The sequence below is a fragment of the Lathamus discolor genome, chromosome 5 (genome assembly GCF_037157495.1).
Source record: "Lathamus discolor isolate bLatDis1 chromosome 5, bLatDis1.hap1, whole genome shotgun sequence".
Taxonomy (NCBI): Eukaryota; Metazoa; Chordata; class Aves; order Psittaciformes; family Psittacidae; genus Lathamus; species Lathamus discolor.
The window spans coordinates 1,437,094-1,450,237 of NC_088888.1; positions in this window are offsets into that span (position 1 = coordinate 1,437,094).

Genomic DNA, 13,144 nt, shown 5'->3' on the forward strand with positions numbered 1-13,144 from the left:
GGCTGCAGCAGGGGTGGTGGGGGCACATCGGGCTGCTTGATGTTACTCCTGGCCTGCCCAGCCCCAGGATGGTTGCAAGAAGGGGAGAGGGGTAACCTGGCATCCTTTTGGGCATTGTTTCCTCTGGTGTTGCTGCCGGTGGCTGTGGCAGGAAGGAAACAGCAGGGCTGCATTTGGCAGCACCCCGAGGGCATGGAGGGACAAGGGGCCCCATGGCAGCACCGCAGAGCCCGGCTGCCTGAGGGGGCTGTGCCATGCTGTGGTGGGGGGGAGAGTCCACTTTGAAGGACTGGAATGGAGAAATGAGAGAGGAAGGAAAAGAGAGATGTTTGGTACAAAATAGAGAATCTAGGCTAAGAGAGTGTCCCCTGTGCAAACGGGTAGTGTAACGAGAGAGGAGGGCGTCACGTTTACTGAACAAGCAGCTGGGACAAGGGTGTGATGGAAGAGAGTAAATCCAAACCAGAGGTCTGGCTGGCAAGCTTTGATCCTCCTCAGAGATCTGGTCTTTTTTTCTCTGCAGACCCAAGCACTGAAGAGTTTTGTGCAAAGAAAGAGCCATTTCTGTATTTCTGGGGATCAGGAGCAGGAGACTGCCCAATATTTGCGGGGAGAGAGACCTCTAAAAACATTTCTGGTGGTGTGTGTTTGTTCATTTGTTTTTCCCAGCGGGGTTACGGTTTCCGTTGTGCTGCGCTTTGGGTTTGTGATCTATGGCAGTTGTACAGTTTCACTCCAGCAGAGTTTGAATCAAATATCAGTTGATATTTTAGCTTATTGGACACCTTTGAAATCCTGGAAGTATTTTTTCCCCTGTGTCTTAAACTGACATCGCCATACATGTGTGCATCCTGTGTATCCTGCCATGCATGTGCTTTCCTGTTTCTTCATGCATACCCTGATGTGCTATGATAGCACGTTCTTGTAGTAGACTGGAATAATAAAACCACTTTTTTTTTATAGCAGAGATGATGAGAGCTTTTTCTTTACTACAGTGGGTAGTTTCAGGCGTTTATTTAACAATATCATCAGTTCTTGGATGACATTCCCTTCAGTCAAGCTACATGCTTGCCTTTCTAAATGGAAAGCTTGCTCAGTCTCTGGTAGAAGCCCATCAATCAGCAAGTTGGTTAAAGGTGTAATGTTATCTGCAGTTTAGTCCCATGATTTTCCATGTGTTGCAATACTGTACAAGGAAAGCAAAGCAGCAGGGAATGTGTGCGTGTTAGGGAGGATAATAGCATGGCAGAGAGCTTCCTGATTCTCAAACAAGCGGGAATTCCTTCTGATAACATGGGATTACAGTGGATTTGCAACCAGGACACTGGGTTTTACTAAGTCGGTGTATCAAAGCTTTTTCCTCCCCTTGTCAGCTGGTTGAGTGATATCTCTCCGTGTCAAGAAGAGAGGTTGGAAGTTTGTGTAGGCCATTGCTTGCCAAATCTTGTACAGTGACAGTGACTGCAAGGCACAGGGCTAAGTGAAGGCGACTCTATGTACACTGCTTTTGTACGGCGGAGTAGAAAGGGGCAACGTGGGGAGAGCAGAGCCCTGGGAGGCACAGCATGTGTATGCAGGATCCTGCTCCGAGCTTCATACCGCTTGTGTTTGGGCAGGTACCTGTAGCATGAGGCCTCACATTTAGCACAGACTGTTTATATTGGTGTGGCATAGTGCTCTGTAGTACTTATCCACCGACACCCAGGAGGAAGATGTGGCTAGAAAGCACCCACTCTGCCTAGGATTTATGGTGACATCTTCAGCATCAACTTTGTATAAGGAGCTCCCTGTGCCTTTTTGTTCTCTATTTCCCAGGATAGGACAGTCCTTTATACCCCGTTGCTTAACCCTGGAAAGTTTAACTAAATGAACAGTACAAAACTAAAACACAAACTGATATTATTGCTAGCTTATGCCTCTAATTTCAGAGCTGCGTGCTGTGGCAGACTATGACTGCTCTTTTGTGCAAACCGTTAGATATAGGAGGCTAAATAGCGAGTACATGTCCAGGGGAGGAAGGAGCTGGAGGTCAGGGGCATTGATGTCACGTTCACTTTACCTCTATGAGAGAATGATTAAGCTTCACACAGGCAGAAACGTGAAGGACTGAAATGGTGAATGAAACCAGAATGAAAGGCAATTTGCTTTTTCTTGTGTTGCAAATCTGAGTAGAAGCAGGGCCATTTTCTCTCCCCTTTGAACCGAAGAGCAGCTGTAGTGAGTCAGGGCAGAGATTTGCCTGTTCCAATGCATGGCATGGGCTAATAGCAGAGCTCTGGGTAAGAAGTTTAAGTACTAGACTAACATACAGTCTTGTTTCTCTCAGTGTACCCTTCCAGCTTCTGGCAGTGTGCAGCCAGGGGTTTCCTCAGCCACCACTGTAGCCACATCTCCATGCTGAATAGCTTTTCATGGAGTTTTGCAGGGCTCAGGGTCACTTCATTCGCAGAGCTGGCTTTGCTCTTGAGGGTGCAACATAGGCTGTAGAAATACAAATGGCTAGTCCACCAAGAGCTGGTACTTGCCAACTCTGTGGTGTGGAGATGAGTTTCACTTCTTTGGCGTTGCTCGTGACTGCTACAGATGCAAGAAGAGAACTGGGCTTTTTTTAGGCTGTTGTATATTGTGCAGCAGGCAATACCTGTGCACACGGCAAACCCTTTACCTTTAGTGTATGTTGGTTTTTCATCAGAAGCTATTAGCCTCCACCTCGTACCCATGTTTTCTTCTTCTTTCACAAACTAAATTACAACTAAAAGCTCCTGAAGACTGCATATGAAGCCTGTAATTGGTATGAAATAAAGACGAAATGCACTTCGCATCATTTCCTAAATGACAGTGTCTGGTACTTCTCCTGACCAAGGATTCTATGGAAGCAAAAATCTGCAAAGGAAACGCCACTTCATGGGAGTATCCCAAGTCCTGGGCATGCACATATAATGCTTCTTGTCAGAAGTTTATCTCTTTAGTAAATTTACCCTTTCTAAAGGGAGGGACTCTAATCAATTCCAGCGGAAAAGTCAAATAATCCCATCAAGCCATGGAGAAGCAATGTTTTATATTCCTTAATTAAGCAAACTTTCCTTTTGGCCATGTGTTATCCATAATTCTGCATAGGCCCGGAAGAACCAAATCAGGTAGTCCTGCATATGCCCCAAAGCTCTCTCCCTCCCTGGGTCTCTCCAGATCATAACCTCTCAGAGGACTGCTTATACACTGTCATTCTTACAGTACAGGAGCTCACTTTGCTTGTACCCTTGCCAAATTCCCAGAGACTTCCTTTCAGATCAGACTGTGTGATCAGATTCCATTGAAAATCCTCACTCTCTGTATTAGCATAAGCTCTGTTCAGTTTTCTATAATTTCCAGGTATTGAAAAGCAGAATTTTCAGCAGAAACGCAATGCTGCGATACAGTGATTTAGACTCCCTAGTTTTGTAAAACGTAGGAATCTGGCAGTCTTCTCTCTTTGGTAATCCTTTCTCGGAAAAACTAAGCTTCTTAATAAATCTCAGTAGTCATGGATGGAAATCCACCAACTGCAACAGTGTTTATTGACCTTTCCAAAGTGTTAGATTTAATGAGACTTTCTTTAGTGCAACTGTACATAAGTTAGTCAAGTCAGCTCTTTTCCATGTTTGCACTGATGAGGTTCTCAGCTTCTTTTAGCCTTGGCTGGTTCTTTACTTTAAAGGACATGTTCACACTTCAGGCTGCAGCGTGTTGTGGAAGTACCTGAGTTGACTCAGGTACTGGGGCCAGTTTAAAGGCAGAAGCCTGAACATGAGCAGAGGGCTTATCTAACTTCTTGTCAGGCTAGTCTGCAGTTTCACTATGAGCAGTGTGTGAACAAGCTCATCAAAAGCCAGCTTAGCCATCTCTGCAGCATGGTTGTAGGTGCAGATGTGCACCTCGGAGGTTTAGCGGTGCTTGGTCCTTTGCTCATACGCTTATTCAGTAAGCCTGCTGAGGGAGCATCTTGCACCAAAGGCACTATGAGTGCAATCTTATCGTAGCATCACAGACTGGTATGGTTTAGAAAAGACCATCTCACCTAGTTCCAACCCCCTGCCGTGGGCAAGGACACCTCACACTAGACCATGTCACCCAAGGCTCTGCCAAACCTGGCCTTGAACACCGCCAGGGATGGGGCAGCCACAGCTTCTCTGGGCACCCTGTGCCAGCGCCTCAGCACCCTCACAGGGAAGAGCTTCTGCCTTAGATCTAACCTGAACTTACCCTGCTTCAGTTTGAACCAATCACCCCTTGTCTTGTCTCTATAGTCTCTGATGAGGAGTCCCTTTTCTGCTTCCTTCCATTCTTTCAATTTCATAACAAAGCAGCTATAGTCAGTGTCTGGTTTTCTCCAGCTCTGTTACTAGAGCAGTGCAGCTAAGATACATGGCTACAACATTTAGGAAGTCTTTATTTATCCAGTTTCAGTCTTATGGTAGACATATATCCTTCCACATAAAGTGGAGCATGGAGTGGTTATCAGAGAAAAATGTCTGATGTCACACCAAGCACAAGCATTCAAATCTCTAGTTGCACCATGTGTACTATGAACACCTACCTATCAGATTGCTTATGGTGCCTTTTCAGGGTATGTTTTCCCTTAGTAACACTATCTGAAGTTGTAAGAATAACTTTCCATATTTAAAAGTACTGTCTGTAGCACTCAAATACATACAAATTAGTGTTTCCACAGTGGTTTCTTTGATTTGAGTTGTGCAAACATATGGTGTAGTAAAGGCTACCAAAATTTATGGACTACTCTAACCAAAATGTTCCTGTTAAATTATGTCTGTTCTCAAGACAGACCTGTAGTGCTCTGACACACATTTTCTTGCTACTGACAGTCTTTATTTGTGGTGTTGGAGAGGGTGTATGAAAGAGCTCCTTAATGCGTATAGTGCTCAGAACGTAGAAGTCCATTTGACGTGTCTTTCCCTGAAAAGCACTGGGATGTAAGTTTGGAAAATCCTCAGAAACATCTCACCTGCATTTGTCACATGTCAACCACGGGAATGTGTACATAGCATGTTAGGTCCCTGTGAGCCATTCAGCCTCCCGGGGTGCTCTTCACGCACTGTGAAGCACTCATTTAGCTTTTCCTAGTCTCTTTCTTGGAGGCTTTAATTAGTGAATCAATTGAGTCTATTGGTATTGGGAATATCAGTTTTCAGACAGGATGTTGGGAAAAGTTCCATTCTGAGGGTATTTTACCTCTGGAATAGGTTATGCAGAGCGATGCTGAAATCTGCTTACTTGAAACTTTCCTTACTTGAAACTGCTCTGCTGAAATACTGCCTTCCTTTCCACTAAGGTTTTCTGTTTTCTCGTGCAAAATACATTGCTCTTCCCTTGATGTTTCTATACCATCATTTTGGGGATCTCACGTAGTTTAAGGCCAAACTTGACCAGGGCGATAATGTCATCATCTGTGTTATGCACACTACAGAACTTTACCAGGATTTCCTGATGAAACTGGCTTGTAGAGGACTGTGTACACTGTAAGGAAGTGATTCAGTCTTGCTGTAATGATTCTGGGTGGCAGTGCATGCCCCAGCAATGGGGAGGGTTGACCCAAGAGAAAACCATGCTCATAGCTGCTAACTTGCAGTTCGTTACCTGAGCTTCCCCAGCATCAGCTTTGTGCGTGTGCTTCTCTGGTATCTGATGTAATCTTCCTCTGCAATGCCTGCAATCAGAATTAGGATGTTGTTTGGTACAGTCAAGTGAATTCATGGTTTATCTTCCTTTTTTTACCATACAGTTTCAAGGTGGGTACAGGATCCAGGGCTGTTATGACCTGTATTGATGCAGACCTGCAGAAGCATAGTGAAGGGACTCTGTTATGAAGCAGTAGAGTAGAATTCTTGATAAAGCATTTATTTATCTTTTCCTACATATTTTAAAGAGCTGTGGCATCAGCAGGAGCTCCAGGGTGCATTCGTCAGAACAAATCATCAGCTTAGCTCATTTTCTGCTATTCCCATTGAGCAAGGTTGAATTGTACTGCTCAGCTACTGACATTCCTTTTTAGACTGAAAACTCTTTGTGGCAGAGAGCACAACTTTACTTATGAAACTACTTGCTGCCCTTTCAGGTGCTAAAAGATAGATACAAAGAAGTGCAGTTTGCAGGGGAAAACCTTCAGAATGATTCAGAAGACTATAATTATAGATCACTAAAAGTATGCAATAAGAGTAACCGTAGAGAAAACATTCAGAATGCTAAATGGATCTTTTCATTCCCCACTTTAGAGGGGGATCTTTTTTTGTGGTGTTTCTTAATCTGCCTGAACCAAAATGTCTGTAAACATAATTCCTGATGCGATTCAAACGATAGTCACAGACATTACCGATGTGAGGACTTCTATGGCCACATGTGAAAACTGGTCAGTTGCACAGTAGGTTCATGCCCAGCTTTGTAAAGCCTGAAGTTTGCTGAGGCTATCATCTCACACACGTGTTCACCCAACAGCTAAGGTGCAGGTCAAGCCCAAGGCTACGCTACTTGGAACCTTCTAAGATCCCACAAGCCACAACAAACACAGACTGACAGGGATCAGCTGTGCCATGACAAATACTGCTGAGGGGGTAAGGACAAACCCACAAGTGGGTGTGATGCCCTGGTGGGGGGCAGGAATTACACACCAGTTTTCCGAAGATCCCAGTGTTGTGTCGCTATGCCACGAGGAAATAATGAAAGCTTGATGTAATGCTTCTGATTATATTCTTTGTGGGTTAAGTGTGCTGTCATTTGATAGCCTGGTGGAGAGATTTTGGGAGGGGAGGAGTGGAGCCCTGTGAAACCTCAAAGCACTTTCTTTCCACTGTGGGCAGCTCAGTTAAGCTGTGATTAAACTCGGCTTTTTCTAATGTTGTAATTCACCTCCAGACATTTGCTCTTGCTCCAAACACAATATTAGATGTAGGTGTTTGTGTTTGTGGTGTGGCTTGGTTCATTACTGCTTGTTTGGCCTAGCCTTTGCTGTTGTCAGGTATCAATTAAATATTTGATCCTTCTTGAGCTATAAAATAGCTTGCTTCATCATGAGACTAACACTCCTGAATTCAGGACTCCATTGAGGCTTACTGGCGAGAAATACGTATATTTATATGCATTGGAAGTAACATGGTTTTATTCTGACTTTGGTTTACACACAGTGATCCATAAGCTGTAGAAGTTTTCTGGCGTTGAAGACAAACTCAGTTGAAGTGAATTCGCTTCCATATTATTTCTTAATCCATCAGAATGTGCTTTCCTTTTCCTGGAAAAAAAAAAACCCTTTTCAAGTCAGTTGCTCCGAATGTATCAAGTGACAAACTGCAGATAGCAAACGGAGCATTTGTTTGAGTTCATGCTTATTACAGCAGTGTTCTGGAAAGCGTTTGTGCTTAGGCTTTTAATAAGCTCCCTCTAGAGATCAATTACCATGATTTGCCTAGTTACTATGGATAAGAGGGTTTTGGGGGGTTGTTGTTGTTGTTGAAATGCTTTGTTAAACTGAAAGAGGTTTGAATGCTTTTATTCAGGCAGAATAAAAACAGAATGGGAAGCAGAGCGCAGTGTCTGTAAGGAAAAATCATAATTGAAATAGCGAAAGGGCTCTCCAGCATTGCCAGGTCTTGTAGGACAATTCTGTGTGTTTTAGGCTTGTTCACAGGTAGCCCAGAATGTAGGTCAGCAGGAGGAGACGTGTAAGAAGGAGGATAAGCACCGATAAGTTAATACTCTTGACAAAGTTTTCTCGCTATAAGGTTTCAGTATAATCAAAACCAGTTTAGCATTTGAGGAAAAGCACCATGAAATGGAGTAATGGAATTAGCTTTTATGTTTTTCCAGGAACCTAAACCACATTTCCTGTCACAACTGTATATTATTAATACAAGGCATCTGCTAAATAGGAGCTGCCCTGAAATGTGCACAAATATCATACGTCTGGTTTAAATCATTTGTTTTCTGACGTTTGCGGTGTAAAACTAAAGCAAGATGCTGCCTCAGCTCGTCATAAAGAAGGAGTCTGACTGGAAATCCAGCAACTTTTCAGCATGGTCTCACAGACAGATAATATAATTCTGTTAATTTAGCAGCCACGACTGTTACTGCCTGCATTTTTATGTCTTGCTTCCCTTTCATTTTGCATTCTGCGGCTGCAGCAATTAGTTTGCAGTCACAGAGGGAAATGAGCAGCTATCTTGAAAGTTGCTCACTTTCCCAGCCCCCTCCGTCCTTTACAACTGGGAGTACAAAGTTGGTTGTTTTCTGCTTTTCGGAGTGGGGACGAGACATGTCATCTTTTCTCACGTCGTAACCAGCCTTCACACTTAGAAGGCAAAGGGCCCAAAGTCTGCTAACAAAATGGGATCATCTTGGGAATAAAATGTCAGGAATATAATTTCCCAGGGGACTCATGTCCTACCCAGATATTTTTCCACATTAATACCCACTCCGAAAAAAAATCTATTACTGCATTTCCTTATAGATGACTTCAACATATACTGAGGATGACAGAGGCTTCTTTGGGAGCCAGGCAAGCCTGGAAGTTTGGCACTGAGTCCTGGGCTGTGAATCAGGACAGTGAGACTCAGAAATTCCTGTGTAGTTTCCCCAGGGCCTGTGTAGAAGGGCTCTGGATAGTGTCACAGGTATCTGTGTGCTGCTTGGGTCACGTTAGCCTCCGCAGTGTGCGGAGCAGTGGGAGAGCACATCTGAAATCCCACTTGATTACACTGGATGACTTATCAGAGGCCTTGAAGGCCAGCATAAACTTTCACCAAATGTAGCTGTGAACAGAGGTAACATGAGAGCCCTGACATGGAGATCAGCTCCCTCGCAGAGCTGCTCAGCTCTGGTTTTTCAGCCCTCGCCAATTCATTCCATGCTGATGCCAATGGCATCCCCTTCCTCTCATGGAGAAATAGTGTGGTAGTGGGACCAAGGCAGTGATTGTCCACTGTGCGGGGCACTGGTGAGGCTGCACCTCGAATCCTGTGTTCAGCTCTGGGCCCCTCACTACAAGAGAGAGGTGCTGGAGTGGGGCCAGAGAAGGGCAGAGGAGCTGGTGCAGGGCCTGGAGCACAGCGGTGATGGGGAACGGCTGAGGGACCTGGGGGTTCAGTCTGGAGAAGAGAAGGCTCAGGGGGGACCTGATGGCTCCCTACAAGTGCCTGACAGGAGGATGGAGCCAGGAGGGGCTGGGCTCTGCTCCCAAGGAACAAGAGATGGGACAAGAGGAACCGGCCTCAAGCTGCCCCAGGGCAGGTTCAGATGGAGCTGAGGAACAATTCCTGCCCCAGAGGGTGCTCAGGCATTGGAACAGGCTGCCCAGGGCAGGGCTGCAGGCACCGGCCCTGCAAGTGCTCACACCCCATGGAGACGAGGCCTCAGTGCTGTGGGGCAGGGGTGGCCTTGGCAGTGCTGGGAATGGTTGGACTGGGTGAGCTTAAAGGGCTTTTCCAACCTGGCTGAGTCTATGAATCTATGCTATCCTTGGTCTTTGGTCTGTCCCTTCTCTTGAACAGCTCTACCCGCTCCAACTGATTGTGCCCCCCAAAAATGCCCTCAGCACTTCAAGGGATTTGCTCTTAATGAAAACGAAAACTTACTGAAGCAAGCAGAGTGAGGAGATTCTGCTTTTTTCATTAGTGTAGCTACATCTTTCTTTATCCTCAGTCTGTTGTGATCCCTTGGCTGTGTTATGTCTAATTTAAGGATTCTGGGATTAAAGGACAAAAGCGTTAGCTAGTTCATGTCTGCAGTGCTGTGCAGGTTTATACCAGCTGAGCAGCTGAACTCGTGTAAGCTAAAAACCCTTTTGCGGGCTAATCAAGTGCCATTTCATATACAGAGGGAGCAACTTGCCTTTCCAGCTGTACAGCTGGTTTGAGCCCTGAATGTAAAATCACAGTGATACTCAGAAGCCAGGAGTGAAAGGATATCTGTTCCTTAGAAGCAGACTGGTGGATCTGAAAGCCCCGCTGGGTGTTTTAAGGTTTGCAGATCTAACAGGATAAAGGTTTTGCAATTAGAGTTTATTAATAATTTCCTTGGTTGGTGAACCAAAAGCAGATCCTGCTCACCCACTTTGGACTGTGAAAGGAAAACATGTTGTTTGGAGTTTATTCTCTAATGGGACTGATTATTCCCTGTATTTCCCCCATCGCAATCATAATCCTCTTTAGAGGGGAAAAAAAGAATTAATGTTCTCATTAATTTCTGAAACGGGCTTTTCTCTACCTGACAACTTGCACTTCCTTTGAAAAGGCTAATACCTGGTGATGGAAATGGGAAAGAATAACTAGAAAAGCTTTGTAGAGAATGATTTCCTTCAAATTACACCACCAAAGAGCTGTTCATAATGATGAAAATAATTCCCAGTGTTTGTGATGAAAACACTATTGAAACTGCAGCCTGCTCCCTCACCTGGTGGCATCCTCCTGCTCGTACTGAAGGAGCACACTCTGTGTTCTGTTACTGTAAGGCTGCCTGGGAGAGCTGCGCTGGCAGCACTGACTCTTTGAGCATGCTCTCAAGTTCCATTAATTCTAAGTGTTTTCTGACCCAGAGGCTAGAAGGTCTCTAGCAGCCACACAGGGCTTTGGCTCTCGTTCTTTGCAGCAGGACCAGGTGGTTTGGGTACAGTGTGTGTGTGTCAGGGTAAAGCTGGATGGGAATGCTCCCTGTCACTGTGCGCATACAGCTACTAGGTTTCCCTGTGAGAGCAGTGTGTTGGTGCCCACAGAGAATGGGCTGCTGGGTGAAGGAGAGTTAATGGAGGACAGAGAGCAGTGTAACACCTTCCAAATCAAACTGTTCTGCTGCTAGGCTAGTTTGAAAGTGAACTCCCTTAAAAACATAGACATGGTCAAACGAGGCTCCTGTGGGCCATTATGAACCTGGACTTTTTCTCTCAAAGAGCAATTTCATCATTCCTGGAAGCCTGTCATGTAAGTGTGCCTGATGAAACACACCTCTTAGCTGCCAGGTGAAGAAGTACCTTTTCCTTCATTAAGGAGAGTCTGTCCAAATGAAGAAAAGCAGCTCCACACTTAGCAGATCTATTTATATGCATGAAATAGTGTAATCTGGACCTGTATGATATTCCTACCCGAACATGTGAAAAAACCTGCCCCTTGTACCTAGGAAAAACTTGTCTTAGCTGGGAAGTAATCTGGAGAAGTTTAGTCTGAAGCAGGGAATGGTTATGTACTTTTCCAGGCCTGTTTGCCTGCCAAAGTGTTACTGAGGGGCAGAAAGCACCCCATATCTAATGTTGGTGATACTGCGCTTGGAGGATTATACCAGTTATATGAAGTCAGCTGTAAGACTAAATGGTGCTTGTACCAGTTTGGCTGAATTCCCCTGAACAACATGTCAGTGTTTTAAACATGCTTCCCTGCCCCGCTGGCTCCTCCTGTCTGCTCTCCCTCAGCTGCGGGACTTCTAGTAGCTCATTCTACTCCCAGCCTCAGCATTTGTCTTTGTGGTACGAGGTCTGGCTCCATGGACTGCTGCCGTGTCCTCTGTGATAGTCCTGTGTTACAGGTGGTGTTAGCCATCAAAACTGGAATCATTCCTTTTGATCTACATCCTTTCTACTCTCAATCTAAACTTCCAATACAGCTACTATCTAGTGTAAGTAAGGTAGTAGAGACTCTGGCACATGGAGCTTTTCTGAATTGGACACTTGGATCGCTACATGGCCAATACATGCTACCAGTGAGCTCCTGAAACAGTGTTAGGAAAGAACTGCACTGCCCTGAGAAAGCAGCATTATCCTGTCCTACTTTCTAAAACTTCACTGCACCTATTCTGTGCGCTGTGAACAGAAAATGTGCTGCGGGCCATACCCAAGAAATACGTATCCCCCAGCTAAGCCTGCGTGATTGGTTTGTAAGGCACAAGCTCAGACATGGGTTTGAAGTGTGATGAATAGAGAACAATGTCCTGTTTGTGAGCGTGAAGGGACTGCACTTTTTTAAATGGGAATCAAAAGAGGTCATTTGGCAATGGGCAACGTTTGCTCCCTCACAGTTTGTGACTGAGCAGCTGGCATTCACAGAGGATGCTACGCAAAGGTATTTGTAGTAAACACGACTTTGCCGATTTCTTCTGCAGAAAGAGCAATACCAAGAATAAAACTGGTAACAGAGTAGCAAATGATCAAGATTTGTGCTGTGTGCACTTAAGCTGCTTTTAATAATTATGTTCTTCCTTTTATTGTTGCTTTCATTTTTCCACTCAGAGCCTCAAAACTTGACTCATTCTAATGAAAAAGGAAAGGCGGTGATGTTACACAGTAGTGGAAAACAAACCAATTTGTTGAAGATGACTGTTGAAAAGTATTCTTCACTAATAGGTCACATTTATTCTCTTGAAACAGTGTGCAGATTTTTAAACTCTTCGGAGGCTGTAGTGAATGCTTTTCATCTTTACAGTAATGTTTTGAGGAATCACAGCTAGCAGGCATCTCAGAAGGGGAACATAAGTACCCTCCCAAAGCACTTTTTACCATCATATTATACTTCTCTACCTATTTTCTCCCCTGTTCAGAAAACACCAAAAAAATTACTTGCTTTCAAGCTATAACAACTTAGCAATTTCTTCATTTATGCCCTTCAAGAACGTATGTATCGTACTTAGAGTTGTTTCATCTGCCTCTTTTCTGTTGATTCTCCCCGCTTCAGAAAATGGACATAAATGAGAGTAGCTATTGATGGGAAGAATACCAATGCATTATTTTAACATATTTATTCCTTGTAAACACTCATTAGTTAAAAAGAAATGCTTTTCTCAAAGCACTTCCCAACACATTCTTAAAACACAGTTATCCAAATAGACTCCTCCAAGAGCAGACATCGCCCTGGCATTAATAACCCATAGTGAAGGAAGGCTGGTTTTCTTACCAGAGCCATTCTCCCAGCTTCTCTTGGCTTGGGAAAGCAAATGTGCCTTGTGGCATGCCCTGAAGGATGATAAAGCCCCAGAGTATTACTGGCAGTGGTCTTTAGAGAGGAAGCATGAAGTATTGTTCTGAGCACAAGCCAAAACCTGAAACACCCAGTCCCCTCTGACCGTGATTCTCTCCAAGGCTTTGTGTAAATCACTGAATCTCTTCACCTTGGTTTCTTTATCT